This window comes from Capsicum annuum, chromosome 6 (genome assembly GCF_002878395.1).
Source record: "Capsicum annuum cultivar UCD-10X-F1 chromosome 6, UCD10Xv1.1, whole genome shotgun sequence".
NCBI lineage: Eukaryota > Viridiplantae > Streptophyta > Magnoliopsida > Solanales > Solanaceae > Capsicum > Capsicum annuum.
Genome location: NC_061116.1, coordinates 83,230,130 through 83,246,181, shown reverse-complemented (window position 1 = coordinate 83,246,181; position 16,052 = coordinate 83,230,130).

Here is a 16,052-nt window from a genome sequence, read left to right as displayed (position 1 = left end):
GTGTGTACACCATGTGATTTAGTAAATGCCACAACAAACTCATTGTGACTTCTTCATGTTTCAAGAGCACAATCAAGCACTTAGGGTTTAGGTCTCATGAGCATGATACTAAATAGATTAGTTGGAACACAAATTGGGGTTGAAAGTTGGTATCTGTTACTGTTGCAAATTTTTTCAAAATTGGTCTTAGATGCTGCGATCAGGGTCATTGGGGCCGTGATCACAATACTGCAATCACGGTGAAAAGTCTGCAAGTGCCACATCTGAAAGTAGTTACCATCTTAGACCAAAAAATTTGGATGTCCATTTTTCACCTCAAAACCCACTATGACACCGCTCCATGAATTTTTCTAATTAACCTAGCATGGTTTTGATGTTAAAATACTAATGATGGTCCTTGTTGTGTTGCTTATAGTTACTCAGCCACAAAATGGGAGATTATGACCATATCTGCTTCATAGCTCTAGAATGTCACAACCTCTACTATAGTGACCTCCCAAAGACTAAGATACTCCCAAAAATAGGTATTTGCATGGAAAAGATGTCAGAGAAATTACTATATTTCATACTAGGCTCGCTGTTACCGGTTGGATTTTATTTATCCTAGACCCCTATTTTACCAATTAGCAATGTGTGCGAGAGTTCTACGCTAATCTTAATGTAGTCACCCTCTCAAACCCAATAATAAAGCTTAGGGAAAAGGAGGTACACTTTAGAGTAGAGTAGATAAATGACATATATGTGCTCCTAATCACAGACAAGGCTCTATTCTAGAGAAAGGGTTATAAGCCAGGGACCTGGATGGATAGCATACTATGCCCTGGCAAAGAGGTTCCATGGGCTTTCACCAAGAAAGGGATCTCCATAAATGGCTTTATAGTAGATGCCAGAATTTGTTAATATCATCTGCCATTGAGTTTTTCCATGCACACATATGACTGCTATCACAGATATACGAGCTTAGATGGTGGTCTGTATCTTAATTGGCATTTCTTTGAACATGGGCCAGATTATGATTTCAGAATGGAGGCATTTCAAGAGTTAGGGGTACACTTCTTCTCTTTCCTTCACTTGTTATAAGTTGTACAGGAGGGTCAGAGTATCGGAGTATCAAGTAGATACCTAGGTGAAACAAAACCCCTGCATCTTTCCACTAAAAATTTGGGGTGAGGGTGCACCTGGTCAAAGAAAAAAGAGAAAGATCGACTTAGGAAAGTCAATCCAGGAGGACACAAACTCCTATAGACCTTCCTTAGCAAACCCCTTTAATGATATCTTAAGGGAGATACAGGTGATCAAGGAGTTGGTGTCCAAGTTACCTCAGGGAAATCTTCCATGGCCCGACATTCCTATATAGCTCGGTCATAGTATGAAGTATAACTGGAGGACTGAAAAAAGCAGAGGGCCATTACTGCTATAATAGAAAGAGTCTATTCAGCATTTGCACAATCATATAGGGACCTTAAGGTGTCGCATGAGAAGATGGTAAAGAGAGAGAAGAATAAAGATAAGTTTTTCACCAAGATATGGAAAAGGGTAAAGGGAATCTTCAAGGTGCTCAAACCCAAAGAAAGGCTGCCTTCACCGAGTGTTGAAAGTGATAATAACGCCCCAACCAAGTGGTTCGGTGCTGAGGATAATAGAGCTGATGTAGAGTCTGAGGGAGATAGCAGCTCATGATGCAGATAAATGGAGCATATCTGTTTTCCCTTGTGTTGGTTACGTGATTATCAGTAAGGACATTGTAAGATATTAGTTGGGGTGTATTCCTTGTGTCTGCATTCTATTTTATGGAGGTGCTTAGTGATAGTGAGACATTCTTGGATGTTTTATGTTTTTTATTTTTTGATGTTTTATGTTGACTTAGATATTCTTATTTTGTTTTTGAGTTGTAATTTTTGGGTACTTGGACAGTGCCCACATTTCATGGAATATTTGATAGTTTTGTTTTTAGTTTTCATTTTATTCTGTCTATGGTGATGTCCAATGAATATTTCCTTATGATAGATTGAGTGATGACATTCTTAAGGGAAAAGCGTCGTGACTGGGTTTTTGAGCCATCGTTACAGGGGAAGTTAGAGTACCTATAGCATCGAAGCTATAAATGTAAGAGAAGTCTGAGTACCTGTGGCATGGTGGATTTGGGATTGCGCTGATACTGACGGCGTAGTCTAAGTAGCCATACGTTTGCCTTTGTGAAAGCGATAATGTGAGATGAAGGTTAATGTTGGTACCATAATTAGCAAATTATGCATGGTGCAAATACGAAGCAAATATTCCCCTCCATCCAAATATTTTTCAAAAATCTAGGGTACGGACATAAGTGAACTTGTATCAATACTTTTTCCCTTTTTATGACTCCAGACTTTTGACTCGTGAAAATTGGTAGATACTTTATTTTTGTATCTAGTGGGAGGGGAAATTGAGACTCTTTGGAGAATTTGTATGCCATGTGTGGTGAGCTTATTTATCCAAATTTCATATGTACTTGTACTATCTAGAATTTTCCCCATCAGTCTCTCAAGGATTATTTTGATTGTATTTGTTTGGTGAGATGATCCTAGGCTATCTTTCTGACATTGGTAGTCTACTTTAGCCTAAAAACTCTACCCTTACATAAATGTTATCCCTAGTCACCCACTTTGAGCCTTTGGACCTTTCTTTGGTAAACACATTGCAAGTCGTAAGCCTTTTAATTTTTATCCCTCTTTTAAACCCTATCCTCCTTGAACTTAAGAATATAACTTGAGGCTTAAAGCCTAATTTATAGATAGTGAACATTGGAAGAGGTAAATTTGGGTGACGAAGTTATAAGTGAGTGCCTAAGAGCTTAAGCATTGAGAAAAAATGGATAAGAAAAAGAAAAAATTCAAACAAGAAAAGCGTTTTGTTGCAGGTTTTGCAATTCTTCTTGGAGCTTAGAGCTTAAACTTGTACTAATCTTGAGATAAGACTACATTAGAGTAACTCCTAAGTCAAGATTTGGTAAATCCCATTGAGGATTTGTGGAACTTAAGTATGGTTTTAAATCTCTATGTTTTTCATCAATCTATTTGATGCAAATTTTGGTCTATCATTGCTTATTGTCTTTATGATTTGATAGCTTTTCCTCTTGTGGTTATGTTTGAATAAGGTGTAAATGTGTGTGGGTTGTGATTATTAGCTAAAATTCTTAGTTAATTTTGTTGGGTTTCACTACTACTTTGTTTAATTAGTTGGTATTTACGGGTGATGGCCCTAAATACCAAAAATGGGTTTGTGGGTGAAAACCCCAAAATCTTAAAAGCTCACAACATTCTTAAAAGAGGGGTTTGGCTGAACTCTTGGAACCCATATCATCTTCGAAAGAGGGATATGGGTGAAAAAGTAGTAGTGGACAATTGATAGATGTAGGTTGCTAATTTTTCACTATCTTAAACATAAGGGTGATTAGAAAGTTGACTACATCTTTGGCATCTTCTTAGAAATAGGGATTCCTAATTTAGGTAATAGTTGGGTGTAATTTACACACTTGTTAGGTTCTTGAAAGAGTCAACGAATTATATTGTTGAGGTTTTGTTGAAAAAAATTAGCCCCAAGTACCTTAAACTTAGCCTACCACTTTGCATTCCTTAGCTAAGATTTGAAGTTGATTTTTATGTACCCATACATTAGTAACCTCTATTAAAGCATAGCCCCAAGATCCGCTCCTAATTGATTACGCTCTAATTATTCTTAGTCTCAAATTAGTCCTTTAGAAGCCCGAGAATTGCCTTACAATTTTGAAAACATTCAAAATCCCCCAAAATATTTGTATAATATATTTGAATTTAGCAAGTAACTTTAGTTTCAAACTTATTTAATTGCCACTCACATTGTTCCTCAGGAATTTGACCCCGACTCCACATTAGGTAATGATATTGATAACAACCACATTTTACTTAAATTAACATATGAGCTGAGCGTTATCATGGACATGTCCCTACAAAGACTGGTTTTGGTTCCTTGTTTATAAGGTTTTGTTTGTATTACTGTGGATATTGGGTGATGTTGGTCGGTTGTCTGGCCGGACATCGGTCATCGGTTATAGACATATTTTGATTATCCATAAGTTTATCGCATGATATCGTGTTATATGTTAGAAATTCATCTGACATTAGAGGATGTTGTATTTAGTTAGGTTAGGTGCAGGGGTTGATCTCCGGTCCATGTGGGACTTGAGATACCTGTGACGGCTAGGCTCTAGTTTGAGTTATGACAACTAGTGGAGATTTTGGATATACAAGTCCGTCATTTGATGACTTAGGATATGGCTTTGCTGAAGGTTCTATGGAGGAACCAAAAGGTTGAAGAAGCTACTTGGGAAGCTGAAGAGGACATGAAGTCCAAGTATCCGTTCTTGTTCCCTGTATTGGATAATCGTGCTTAAGGTAATCATTTTCCTACTATCTTTGATTTTTGGCTTTATTAAAGGAGTTGTGGTTGCATTTCTATTTTACATTCATGCTAATAGATGCCTTGACTCCTTATTAGGGGACGAATGATCTGGCAGGGGTATGTAACACCCCTAATTTTTTACTCTGAAAATTCTGAGTTCTGAGCTCATTGCCCAAGGTACGACTTTGGTATTGAGTTATCAAGACTTCATACGAGTTGTATAGTGTCATCCGTAGACAAACCAATGTTGGTTCCCTAAGTTTTTATGGTTATCACAATTGGTACCTAAAGAGTTGTAAGGTGCGGTCACAAATGAACCTGCAATAGGCATGGTTTTGGTTTAATAAGAAGTTAATGATGGTTCCTAATCACAAAATTTAAGGGAGAAATCTGCTGGATATTTTCTATTGTGCCCTGAATTTTAATTTCAAAGATATGGCAGATACTATTACCAACGGAGCATTCATGAACCTGCATTAGGATGTAGCATTAGAAATCTTTGATCGCATCTATCTTACCAATCAAGGATAACATATTCAGGAGGTAGAAAGAGGTGCCGACACTTGTGCTATTGGTGCTTCAGTGAGCCTAAAGTTTTAGATGATTCAGTGGCTTAAGAGGTTGTGCAGTTGAGGATGGATATTAGGTTATCGACAAATCAATTTACAACTATGAATTTTGAGAAGGTGAATATTGTGGGCACACAAAGTAAAGCTTCTAAGTCATATAATTATAATTATGAGGAAAAGGCAAAGTATCTAGATAGAGAGTTGGCGGATTTTTGAGCTAAGGGCCAAAGGTCTACCCAATAAACTTAGAACTTGAGGCAAGGGAACTAAGGTCGAAACTACTATAGGGATGATATAGGGATCAGAGCAGAGAAAGATAAGTTGACTTGAGGTGTAAGGATGATTATAAGAAAAATAGTGGTGTTTATGTCTCATCGAGGGAATAGAGATGTTGATTCTAGAATAAAGGCTATTTTGTTAAAGCTAGTAAAGTCCAGAAAAGTCAAGAAGTTTGCCTTAAGTTGATTAAGGTAGATATTTTGGGACTCAGCCAAAAGGTAGAATCACATGCTATTGCGATTAAGCAACTTGAGCAGCAATTTGGTCAAATGTCTAAATGTTGAATCATTGTCAATTGGGTACTTTTCCAAGAAATACTGTGCCAAATTTGAAGAATGAAGGTCACTATCTATCCATTACCACTCAGAGTGGTAAGTCCATCATTGATCTACCTAGGCTTTTTGTTGATGAGGTTTGGGTTGACGTTATTAATATTGATGATACACCTGAAGCGATAGGTGCTGACAAGCATATTGAGAAGAATAAAGGTAAGGGGAAGGAAGATGAGCCGGTAGTAAAAATCATTCCACGATCTCACCCACCTATTCTGCAAAGGTTGAATCAAAATAAAGAAGAAGGGAACTATAAGAAGTTTATGTCTTTGCTAAAAGAGTTGAGTTTGAATATACCTCTTCTTAAATCTCTCGAGCAGATTCTTGGGTATGCAAAATTTATGAAGTATTTGTTAAAAAAGAATAGAGTTGTCACTTATGTGGATATTAGTGGGTTGCATCATTATAGTGAGATTATATCTTGATCTATGGCACAAAAGTAAGGTGATCCCAGAGCATCCACGATTCCTTGCACAATTAGGACATCTAGATGTGCCAAAGCTCTGTGTGACTTAGGGGCCAACATTGACTTGATACCACTGGAAGTTTTAAAATAACTAGGCTTGAGACCTCCTAAACCCACAAATCGTATTGTGAAAAAACTCGTGGTCATATCATATAATGTTTTGGTGAAGGTGGACAACTTTATATTTTTGACCGATTTTATTATCTTAGATTATGAAGTTGATTTGAGATGCCCATAATTTTGGGAATACCATTTTTTGCCACGGGTAAGGAATTGGTGGATATGGAGAAAGAGGAGCATAAGTTCAGGCTTAATAAAGAGGAGGTCACATTCAATGTCCATATGACCATGAAGTAGTCTTCTGACATGAGGGTGGTTTTGGAAATAAATTGCATTGATGACACTAGAGGCCAACCATTTGGGTACCTTGATGAATTCTGAGTAATCAAGGTACACATATTGTGTTGCGATATTAAATCAGACACTTCTTGGGAGGCAACCAAAGGTATATTGTTATTTTTGCATTTGTGTTAATTAGTATTGGTGCGATTAACGTCAAATATACGCACCTATGGTGACACAAGTATGTTCCTAAATCTCTTGTTTCGTAGCGGCCTAATGTATTAGGGACAATGCATGTCTATTTGATGGGGGTGGGGCTACTTGTTTGTTTAGATGTCCTCTTGGTGTTTTTGTTATTGTGTCTCGTTTCTTTGTAGTTTGTTCATAGTAAATTAGACATGTCTAGGAAGTTTTGTTTTTTGTTTTATGTTGCTTTATTTAATAAGGAGAAAATGAATACCTGAGGGAAATTGATGTATTTTATTGTGATTTTTATTAAATGTGTTAGAAAAATGATACCACTTCAAAAAATTTGTTTTGAATTATGTGATATGCTTATATATATGACTACTATGGATTTTTTTATGGCATTAGGAATAGGGACATAACAATTAGAGCTTACATTTGCATGAACAGATAGGTAGTAGTTTGTGATGTAACCCTGTGCCATGTGTGTGTGAGATGCTTACTTAGTTCCCATGGTATGTTGAATCCAGAACTTTCTTGGTTAGTCCTGCCTAAGTTGTAGGGTTGTCGGTTAGGAAAGGATCATTGGTTATTCTTTAATAGTCCACTTTTATCCTAAATGACCTCCCAAACCAAAATAAGTATCCCTTGATCCCTATTTGAGCCTATATAGACCTATTTTCGTTGTTTTCACCTTTCACCTTCCTATTTTAGTTACAATCACTACAAGAAAAGTGCTTTTTACCTGGGGATTTTTATAAAGATAATACGGTAAAATCCCCAAGTAATTTGATTACTTGCGAATTTTCTTGCCAATAAAAATCCAAAGGAAAAACCTTCGTAGGTAATTATTACCTACTGATTTAGAAAATCCCTAGGTAAATTAGTAGCGGAAATAAATCCGCAGGTAAGTTATTTTTGGATTTATTTGCAATTAACTATCAAAATTTTGTATGAATTATTTGGTAAACTTTCATACAAAAAGGATTTTACCTGCGGATTTCCACGAAAAAATTCACAAATTATTCCCCACAAAGATTCCTAAGTAAACCTGAAGGAAGTTTAGAGGTGAAAATTCCTAATTAAAAAAAGAAAATTTCTTGTGGATATTTATGAAACTATTTCTCAAGAAAATTCGTACGAAATGTCCCAAGTAAATCCGCAAAAAAAAAAATTCTCAAGAAAATTTTCATGAATATTTAGAATGTACATCCCCATGAAAATTTTCAAGTAATAATTAACACGTAAATGACTAGAAACATTTCACAATTAGTCAAAAATCTATTCAAAACCTCCAATAATTCTCAAAAACATTGTTCAGTACAAGTCTAATATAAACAATTATAGTTAACAAAAAACATAATTCATAATATCTACATCAATAATGTATGATTCATAAATGGTCCAAACAAAATATTTCAAACTTGAATCCTCATTAAAACTACCAACCATCAAGGTCAGAATCACTTTCATTCACGTCGTTAGAGTCATCATCACTTTCATCTTCATAAGCTTGGTTCTCTTCTTGAGACGGGATTTCATCATTTGAACATGATTTCTTGTATACATTCTTCGTCAACAAGTCCAATTCCTTAATCATTCTCTTATTTTTGCATCACTCATTCTGCAGCTGAGCATACAAATCAGCATTTGAAGCATCAACCTGGGACTTAATCATCTCATCAGTTTTTTTCAAAGTTGATGTTAATTTATTAGATGCTTACACCTTTGAATCTTCCTTTTTTATTTCCACCAACAAATTGTACTCAGATATCCATTTTATTTAACTGAGAAGGATGATTAGCTGAATTAGTTTCTCCTTTCACAATTGATGCACTTTGAACAACTAATATTTCTTGCTTCTTTCTTTCAAACTCATTCGGCATAAGAATATGTTAATTTGGATCATAAAAGTGCTAAAAATACATTATTAGCATAAATTATATGATATAATAGTATCAAATAAAATTATAACAATCAACAAATATAAACAAGTATATATTAGCATATAAAGCATCATAAACTCAAAGTTGATTTTCCAGATTATTATGACTATTGTTATGACTTGTTCTATTAAGATGACAGAGGATGAAATTAGAAGAATAAGAGAACAAGACGAAGGTTTCAAGTGGTTCCACGTGTTCAACACTTAATGTGAAGAAAACTCTTTTCTTATATCTTAAAACTCCATACCTGGTCAAATGGATTATACAAGGTACACTGCAATGGATTATACAAGATTTACTCAATGGGAAATTCTCAAAGCAGAAATCTTTTCATATAACCAAACATATTTATTTTGTAACTATACTTTATTATTTTCAAGTTATTAGTACACATTTCAAGTAACTATACTTAACCATTTTCAAGTCACAAGTTCACAATTTCAAGTAACCACACTTAACCATTTTCAAGTCACAAGTTTGCAATTTCAAGTAACTATACTTAATCATTTTCAAGTCACTACACTTAATAATTTTCAAATAACTTATTGACATTTCAAGTCACTAGTACACATTTCAAGTCACTACACTCAAACCATTCTCAAATAGTTAATTAACATTTCAAGTCACTATACTTAACCATTTTCAAATAAGTACACTTAACTATTTTCAACTCACTAGTACATATTTCATGTCACTACACTTGACCATTTTCAAATAACTAATTAAAATTTCAAGTCACTACACTTAACCATTTTCAAGTCACTAGTACACATTTCAAATTTCTATGCTTAACCATTTTCAAATAATTAATTTACATTTCAAGTCACTATACTTAACCATTTTCAAGTAACTACACATTTTAAATAACTATACTTAAACATTTTCAAGTCACTATACTTAACCACTTTCAAGTAACTAATTCACATTTCAAGTAACTACACTTTAACCATTTTCAAGTCACTATACTTAACCATATTTTCAAGTAACTAAACAATTTTCAAGTCACTACAATTAATCATTCATTTCAAGTAACTACAATTAACTATTTTCAAGTCACTACAATTAATCATTCATTTCAAGTCACCATACTTAACCACTTTGAAGTAACTAATTCACATTTCAAGTAACTACACAACCATTTTCAAGTCACTAGTACACATTTCAAGTCACTATACTTAACCATATTGTCAAGTAACTACACTTAACTATTTTCAAGTCACTAGTATACATATCAAGTGGCTACACTTAACCATTTTAAAGTCACTAGTATACATTTCAAGACACTACATTTATTTATTTTTAAGTCACGAGTTCACAATTTAAAGTAACTTAGTTCACATTTCAAGTGACTACACTTAACTATTTTCAAGTTACTAGTACACATTTTAAGTCACTACACTAAACCATTTTAAAGTCACTAGTATACATTTCAAGACATTACATTTAATTATTTTCAAGTGACACGTTCATAATTTTAAAGTAACTTAGTTCACATTTCAAGTGACTACACTTAACCATTTTTTAGTCACAAGTACACATTACAAGTCACTACACTAAACACAAGTTCACATTTCAAGTACCTACACTTAAATATATTCAAGTCATTAATTCACTTCACAAGTGACCAAACTTAACTCAATACAAAACACAAGTTAACACTTCAAGTACCTACGCTTAAATATTTTCAAGTTACTAATTCACTTCTCAAGTGATCACACTTTACTAAACTCAAAACACAAGTTCACACTTCAAGTACCTACACCTAAAAATTTCCAAGTCACTAATTCACTTCACAAGTGACCAAACTTAACTAAATTCAAAACACAAGTTCACATTTCAAGTGCCTACACTTAAACATTTCAAGTCACTAATTTACTTCACAAGTGACCAAACTTAACTAATTTCAAAACACAAGTTAACATTCCAAGTACCTACACTTAAACATTTTCAAGTCACTAATTCACTTGACAAGTGACCAAACTTAACCAAATTCAAAACACAAGTTCATATTTCAAGTACCTACACTTAAACATTTCAAGTCATTAATTCACTTCTCAAGTGACCACACTTAACTAAAGTCAAAACATAAGTTAACATTTCAAGTACCTACACTTGAACATTTTGAAGTCAATAATTCACTTTCAAGTGATCAAACTTTACTAAATTCAAAATATAAGTTCACATTTCAAGGACCTACACTTAAACATTTCAAGTCGCTAATTCACTTCTCAAGTGACCACACTTAACTAAACCCAGAACACAAGTTCACATTTCAAGTACCTATACCTAAATATTTCAAGTCACTAATTCACTTCACAAGTGACCAAACATAACTAAATTCAAAATGCAAGTTCACATTTCAAGTAACTACACCTAAACATTTCAAGTCACTACCTTTGCTTGACCTAAGTCAAAGAGAAAGAGAAACACGGTCGCTGAAAAATAACAAAGCAATCTTTTTTTTGTATTCGGGTTCTACCAAAAAGAAACATCAAATTCCAAGAAACCCATTAAGAAACTAGAAGAAAAAATCTTGATCATTAAGCAAAACAAGAAAAATCATGACAATTAGCTATAATTAATTTCCATATTCCCAACAACATTCCAAGAAATGTTGACCATTAGCTACAATCAAAACAGTATATGATTATTAAATGCCCAACAAAAGAAAGCAAGCCCTCACGCTAAAATTATGGGGAAAACGAAGAAAAAAATGAATCCACACATTAAAATCAAGAAACTCATCTAACAACCAACACTTTACAAATTAAGAAACAAGTTAACTCCAAGTATGAACAAGAACTTGATTAAACAAAATGAAAGAGTTCTTAACATCAAGATCCTTCTTTTCTCGTATTCTTTGCTTAAAATCACCATAAAAATCCACCAAAATACTAAAACTAAATGGAGTATCAAGAAAAGTAAACTCTAATACTTAGTTTTCCTCAAAATTCTTATTTTTATTCTATAGTGCTTCTAAAGATCCCTTGCTTCCACTATTGTTAAAGTGACATATATGCTACAAATTCAAACTTTTTTTTACATTTACTTGCAAAAAAAAGGAAATTAGATATATCCACACAATAGAAGTTTGACAATATTGTTTTCATAAATTTTTAAGAAAGTGATTTTGTTAAGATTAGGAAAAATCATGAGGACTTTTCTAGTACAAGTAGTTAGTAGGCCAACAAAATGTGTCAATTTTATGTTTTGTTGTTTACAAAAGTAAAGAGAATAAACAATGTGTACCTGGGCAAGAACGCAAGTTATGGAAGAGTTGATGCTATGGTATCGCAAGAAGAAAGAGAGGTGGAAGCTCGGTGGCAGAAGGTGGAAGATCAACAAAAGCTTGGTGGCGGAAGTAGGGTCGGCGGAAGCTCAACGGTGGCAGTGATGAGTTACTGCTTTGCCGATGGTTGTTGGAGATTGGTTGTTAGGAATCCCTAATTAGGAAGGGAAAAATTAAAGGTGAAAAAAATGGGTTGGGTACGGTCAAAGTTTGAATTGGGTCGGATATTATAAATTTTAAAAAAAATCGATCACGAGTAGTTGATTTACTTATTTTAAAAAATAATTATTCAAAAATGATTATTTGTGATCGATTTTTATTAAAAAATAAAAAATTAATAAATTATATAATTTTTATAATAACATCCAAATAATTTAATGTAGTGTGCATAAAAATCAAATAATTAGTTATTTTATCCCATTAACATGAATAGTATATTTCTTAAATCGTGTAATAATATTACTGTATTTCTTAAATTTGGATGATTCTTTAGATAATTATCTTTTAAATACGATATTATATATCATGTAATACAGCATATTAGTTAGATGAATTATCAATTAATTAATTAGCTTACGTTATTACAACTTCAACACTGTATACCCTTATATACATTGACACAAGTGGTATATTTTCTCAATAGTATGATATCAACATATTAATCAAAATATTTTTCTATATAGATTCAGTTATCTAGCTTTTCATTACTGTGTACATCACTACATGAGATACACGTATATATACATATATTCGATTGGCTATCAGTTTTCATATACATACTATATACATCACATACATGATTTTACCACCCCAGAATAATATACAACGTATTTCACATATACTCAAATAAATTATCAGTTAGTTCATCTTATGTTATTATACCTTCACTACATAATATATATATATATATACTATATGTACCTATACATACACATATATACTATATGTACCTATACATACACACATACACATACACACTAGTGACTATCAAGTTCTAAATACGTACTATATACATCGCATACGTAGGCGAGTATATTACCCCATAGTATAATGTGATGTATTTCATATACATACTTTGATGAGTTATTGATTAATTTGATTAGCTTACATTAATATTAACTTCAACTACAGTATATTATTACTTCGATCATTTCAAATCATGGTATTTAATATGTTTGGATAAATTCTGTTAGTTTTTTACTACATTATTTATCGATCACTATATCATTCACACACACACACACACACACACACACACATATATATGAATGTATGCATGTATGTATATATCAACTCTTGAATAGAACTATGTACATCACATCCACAAGTATATTACCTCATAATACAACATATTCATTATATTCTGATGAATTATCGGTTATATATTTACGTTAAGTTTTTATAACTCCAATAGTAGCATAATATTATTACCTTAACTGTATGATATAAAGATATTCATTATACAAATATTATGTTTAGCTGTATGATCAATGGTTGGGATTAAAATTACAGAGATAGCCAAATTCAAGTAATTTTAATTGGAGATTTTCAATTTGACCAAATTAAAACTCATTTAGACTAGAATTGACACAAATTGAATATCAAAATTACTAGAAGTTAAATAAAATTGGAAAATTGAATAGAGTTTGGGATGCTATAAATGTAATAATAACATAATAATAATAATAATAACGAGAAAAATAATAAGACACGATATAAAAGTAAATTACGCATGTAAAATTAATGCTATGTATTATAAAATAAATTATTAATAATTATAATAGTTTAATAATAATAATAATTCATTTTTAAAAAGAAAAAAAATGACCAAAAGTGGTCACTTACCTCCATCCGTGATTACTTTTTGGTGGTCACTTTTTTTTATTTTTTTAATAATGCGAGAATGAGAAATTACAATCATAGCGGTGGCGGAAGCAGAGCAGCGATGGACTTTTTTCCAGTAGTGATTGAATTCAAATATAGGTTAAAATTGACATCAATTAGATATAAAGGTTGGCTAGAATTTAAATAAAATTGAGAAGATAGTTGAATCGACTTAGGCTTCTATTTAAATATAATAATAATAAATAAATAAATAAATATTATGAAAATCATTAGTCTTACAAATAAATTACGTATGTCACATAAATAATGTTATATAAAAATTACCGATAAAAAAATCAAAATAAGCTGGGCATAAATGTAATAATAATAATAATAATAATAATAATAATAATAATAATAATAATAATAATAATAATAATAATAATAATAATTAAACAAGGTGACATCTTTTGATTGTTTTCTTTATGAGATTTCGAGAAAATGAATACAATAACTAACAAGATCTAGTCCCACAAATTGGGATCTGTGGAGGGTACAGTGTATGTGGACCCTACCACTAAGGTAGATAATTGTGTCCAATAGACCCTTGATTCAAGAAAAATAGTCTGAAATAATCCAATTTCAAGAAAAATAAAAAGTGAAAATTGATTTAATATTGACCATTGATCAAATATGATGAATGATTGAGTTTAAAATTGAGGACATGAGTCAAATTGGGATTAGAAATTGGGTTAAAAAAATTGAATTGGTGATTTTAATTGAGTCAAATTAAAATCAATTAACACAAATTGAGTATAAAACGGCTAGAATTTAACTAAATAGGAATATTGAATTGAATTAGGTTGTTATTTGATAAATATAGTAGATATATAAAATTAATATTAAAAATAAATAAAATTATTTTTTTCAAATTAATTATAAATAAATTATGTAAATAAAATTAATGATGTCAATCGCATAATAATGTCAATGCATTTCGTATACTACAAACAATTTCGGTTAATTAATTTTTAAATACGATATTATATATATATGTATGTATGTATACATATATCGTAATACAACGTATTAATCTGATGAATTATCGATTAACTAGCTTCATCATTATAACTTCAATAGTGTATTATTACATCGATCATATGATGGTAACATATTATTCAAATATTTGGATATATAGATTCAGTTAGGCTAGCTTTTGACTACTATGTAGATCACTACATGAAAGATACGTATATATACATATATATATATATATATATATATATATATATTTGATTGACTATCAACTTCAAAATATGTACTATATACATCACATATACGAGTATATTACCTTGTAATACAAATCTCATCATGTATATAATTCTGAAACTAACTAATACTTTCAACTCAATGTAAAATAAAATTATTATTATTATTTTATTTCATGATAATCATACTTTATATCTCACGCCAAACAACTACTAAATATACATTATATTGATATATTATATTATCGGGCGTAGTGTATGATTCCTTATAATTATTTTAAAATTAGCCAGTAGAAACCAATAGAAAAACAAGATCTATTTGAGCCCTAAGTCGTTCTTCGCCCTATCTTAGGCCAACGAAAATTTCACCTCTTTAATTTTTTGGTGATAACATAATGAGTTAAGTTAAGGTATATTCAGCACAAATACATCTGTGATACCATCTATGTCAACAAACTGATTTTAATTTCTTGAGCATCTTTTGCTTGATCATAAATGTCCATGATTTAATGTCTAATTTCTTTTTATTTTATATTTTTTATTCTTCAAGTTTATCCTTTTCCTATATAAATTTTTCAAGTCACAAAAATCCTAAGTAAATCCCCAAGAAATAATTTCAACTTAATTTGTAGCAGTACAATCCCCCAATAATATCTCAAGTAATAATTTTGCAGGTAAATCTCTAATAATAAATCCCCGGTAAAATTCAAAGCAAATAATTTCTTAGGTAAATCTCAAATTTGAGGAGATATCCACCTATGATGGCTAACTACGTGGCATTGGTGCCACTTATAGCTCGTAAGTGCCGCCGACCCAAGTTTCCCAGTTTTTTTGTTAAGATTTTTAGGTGTTTTATTTGTAATATATAAATAATCTTTTGGTATTTTTTTATATAGGGGATTCACTTTTATACACTCATAATTTTCACAAACATATATTGGTTTCAAAATTGACTTTTGATCTTGGAATCCTTGTGTTCATGGTTTTTATTCTTCCATTGTCGTGAGATTATTTCTATAATTTCTTTATTGAATTCCATAGAATTTCTTGAAACTATGAGCAGCTAAAACCAGTAGCTAGGTTCGTGGGAACCCTTGTAGAATAACAAAGTAGGTGAAGTGTGAGGTTTGACTAG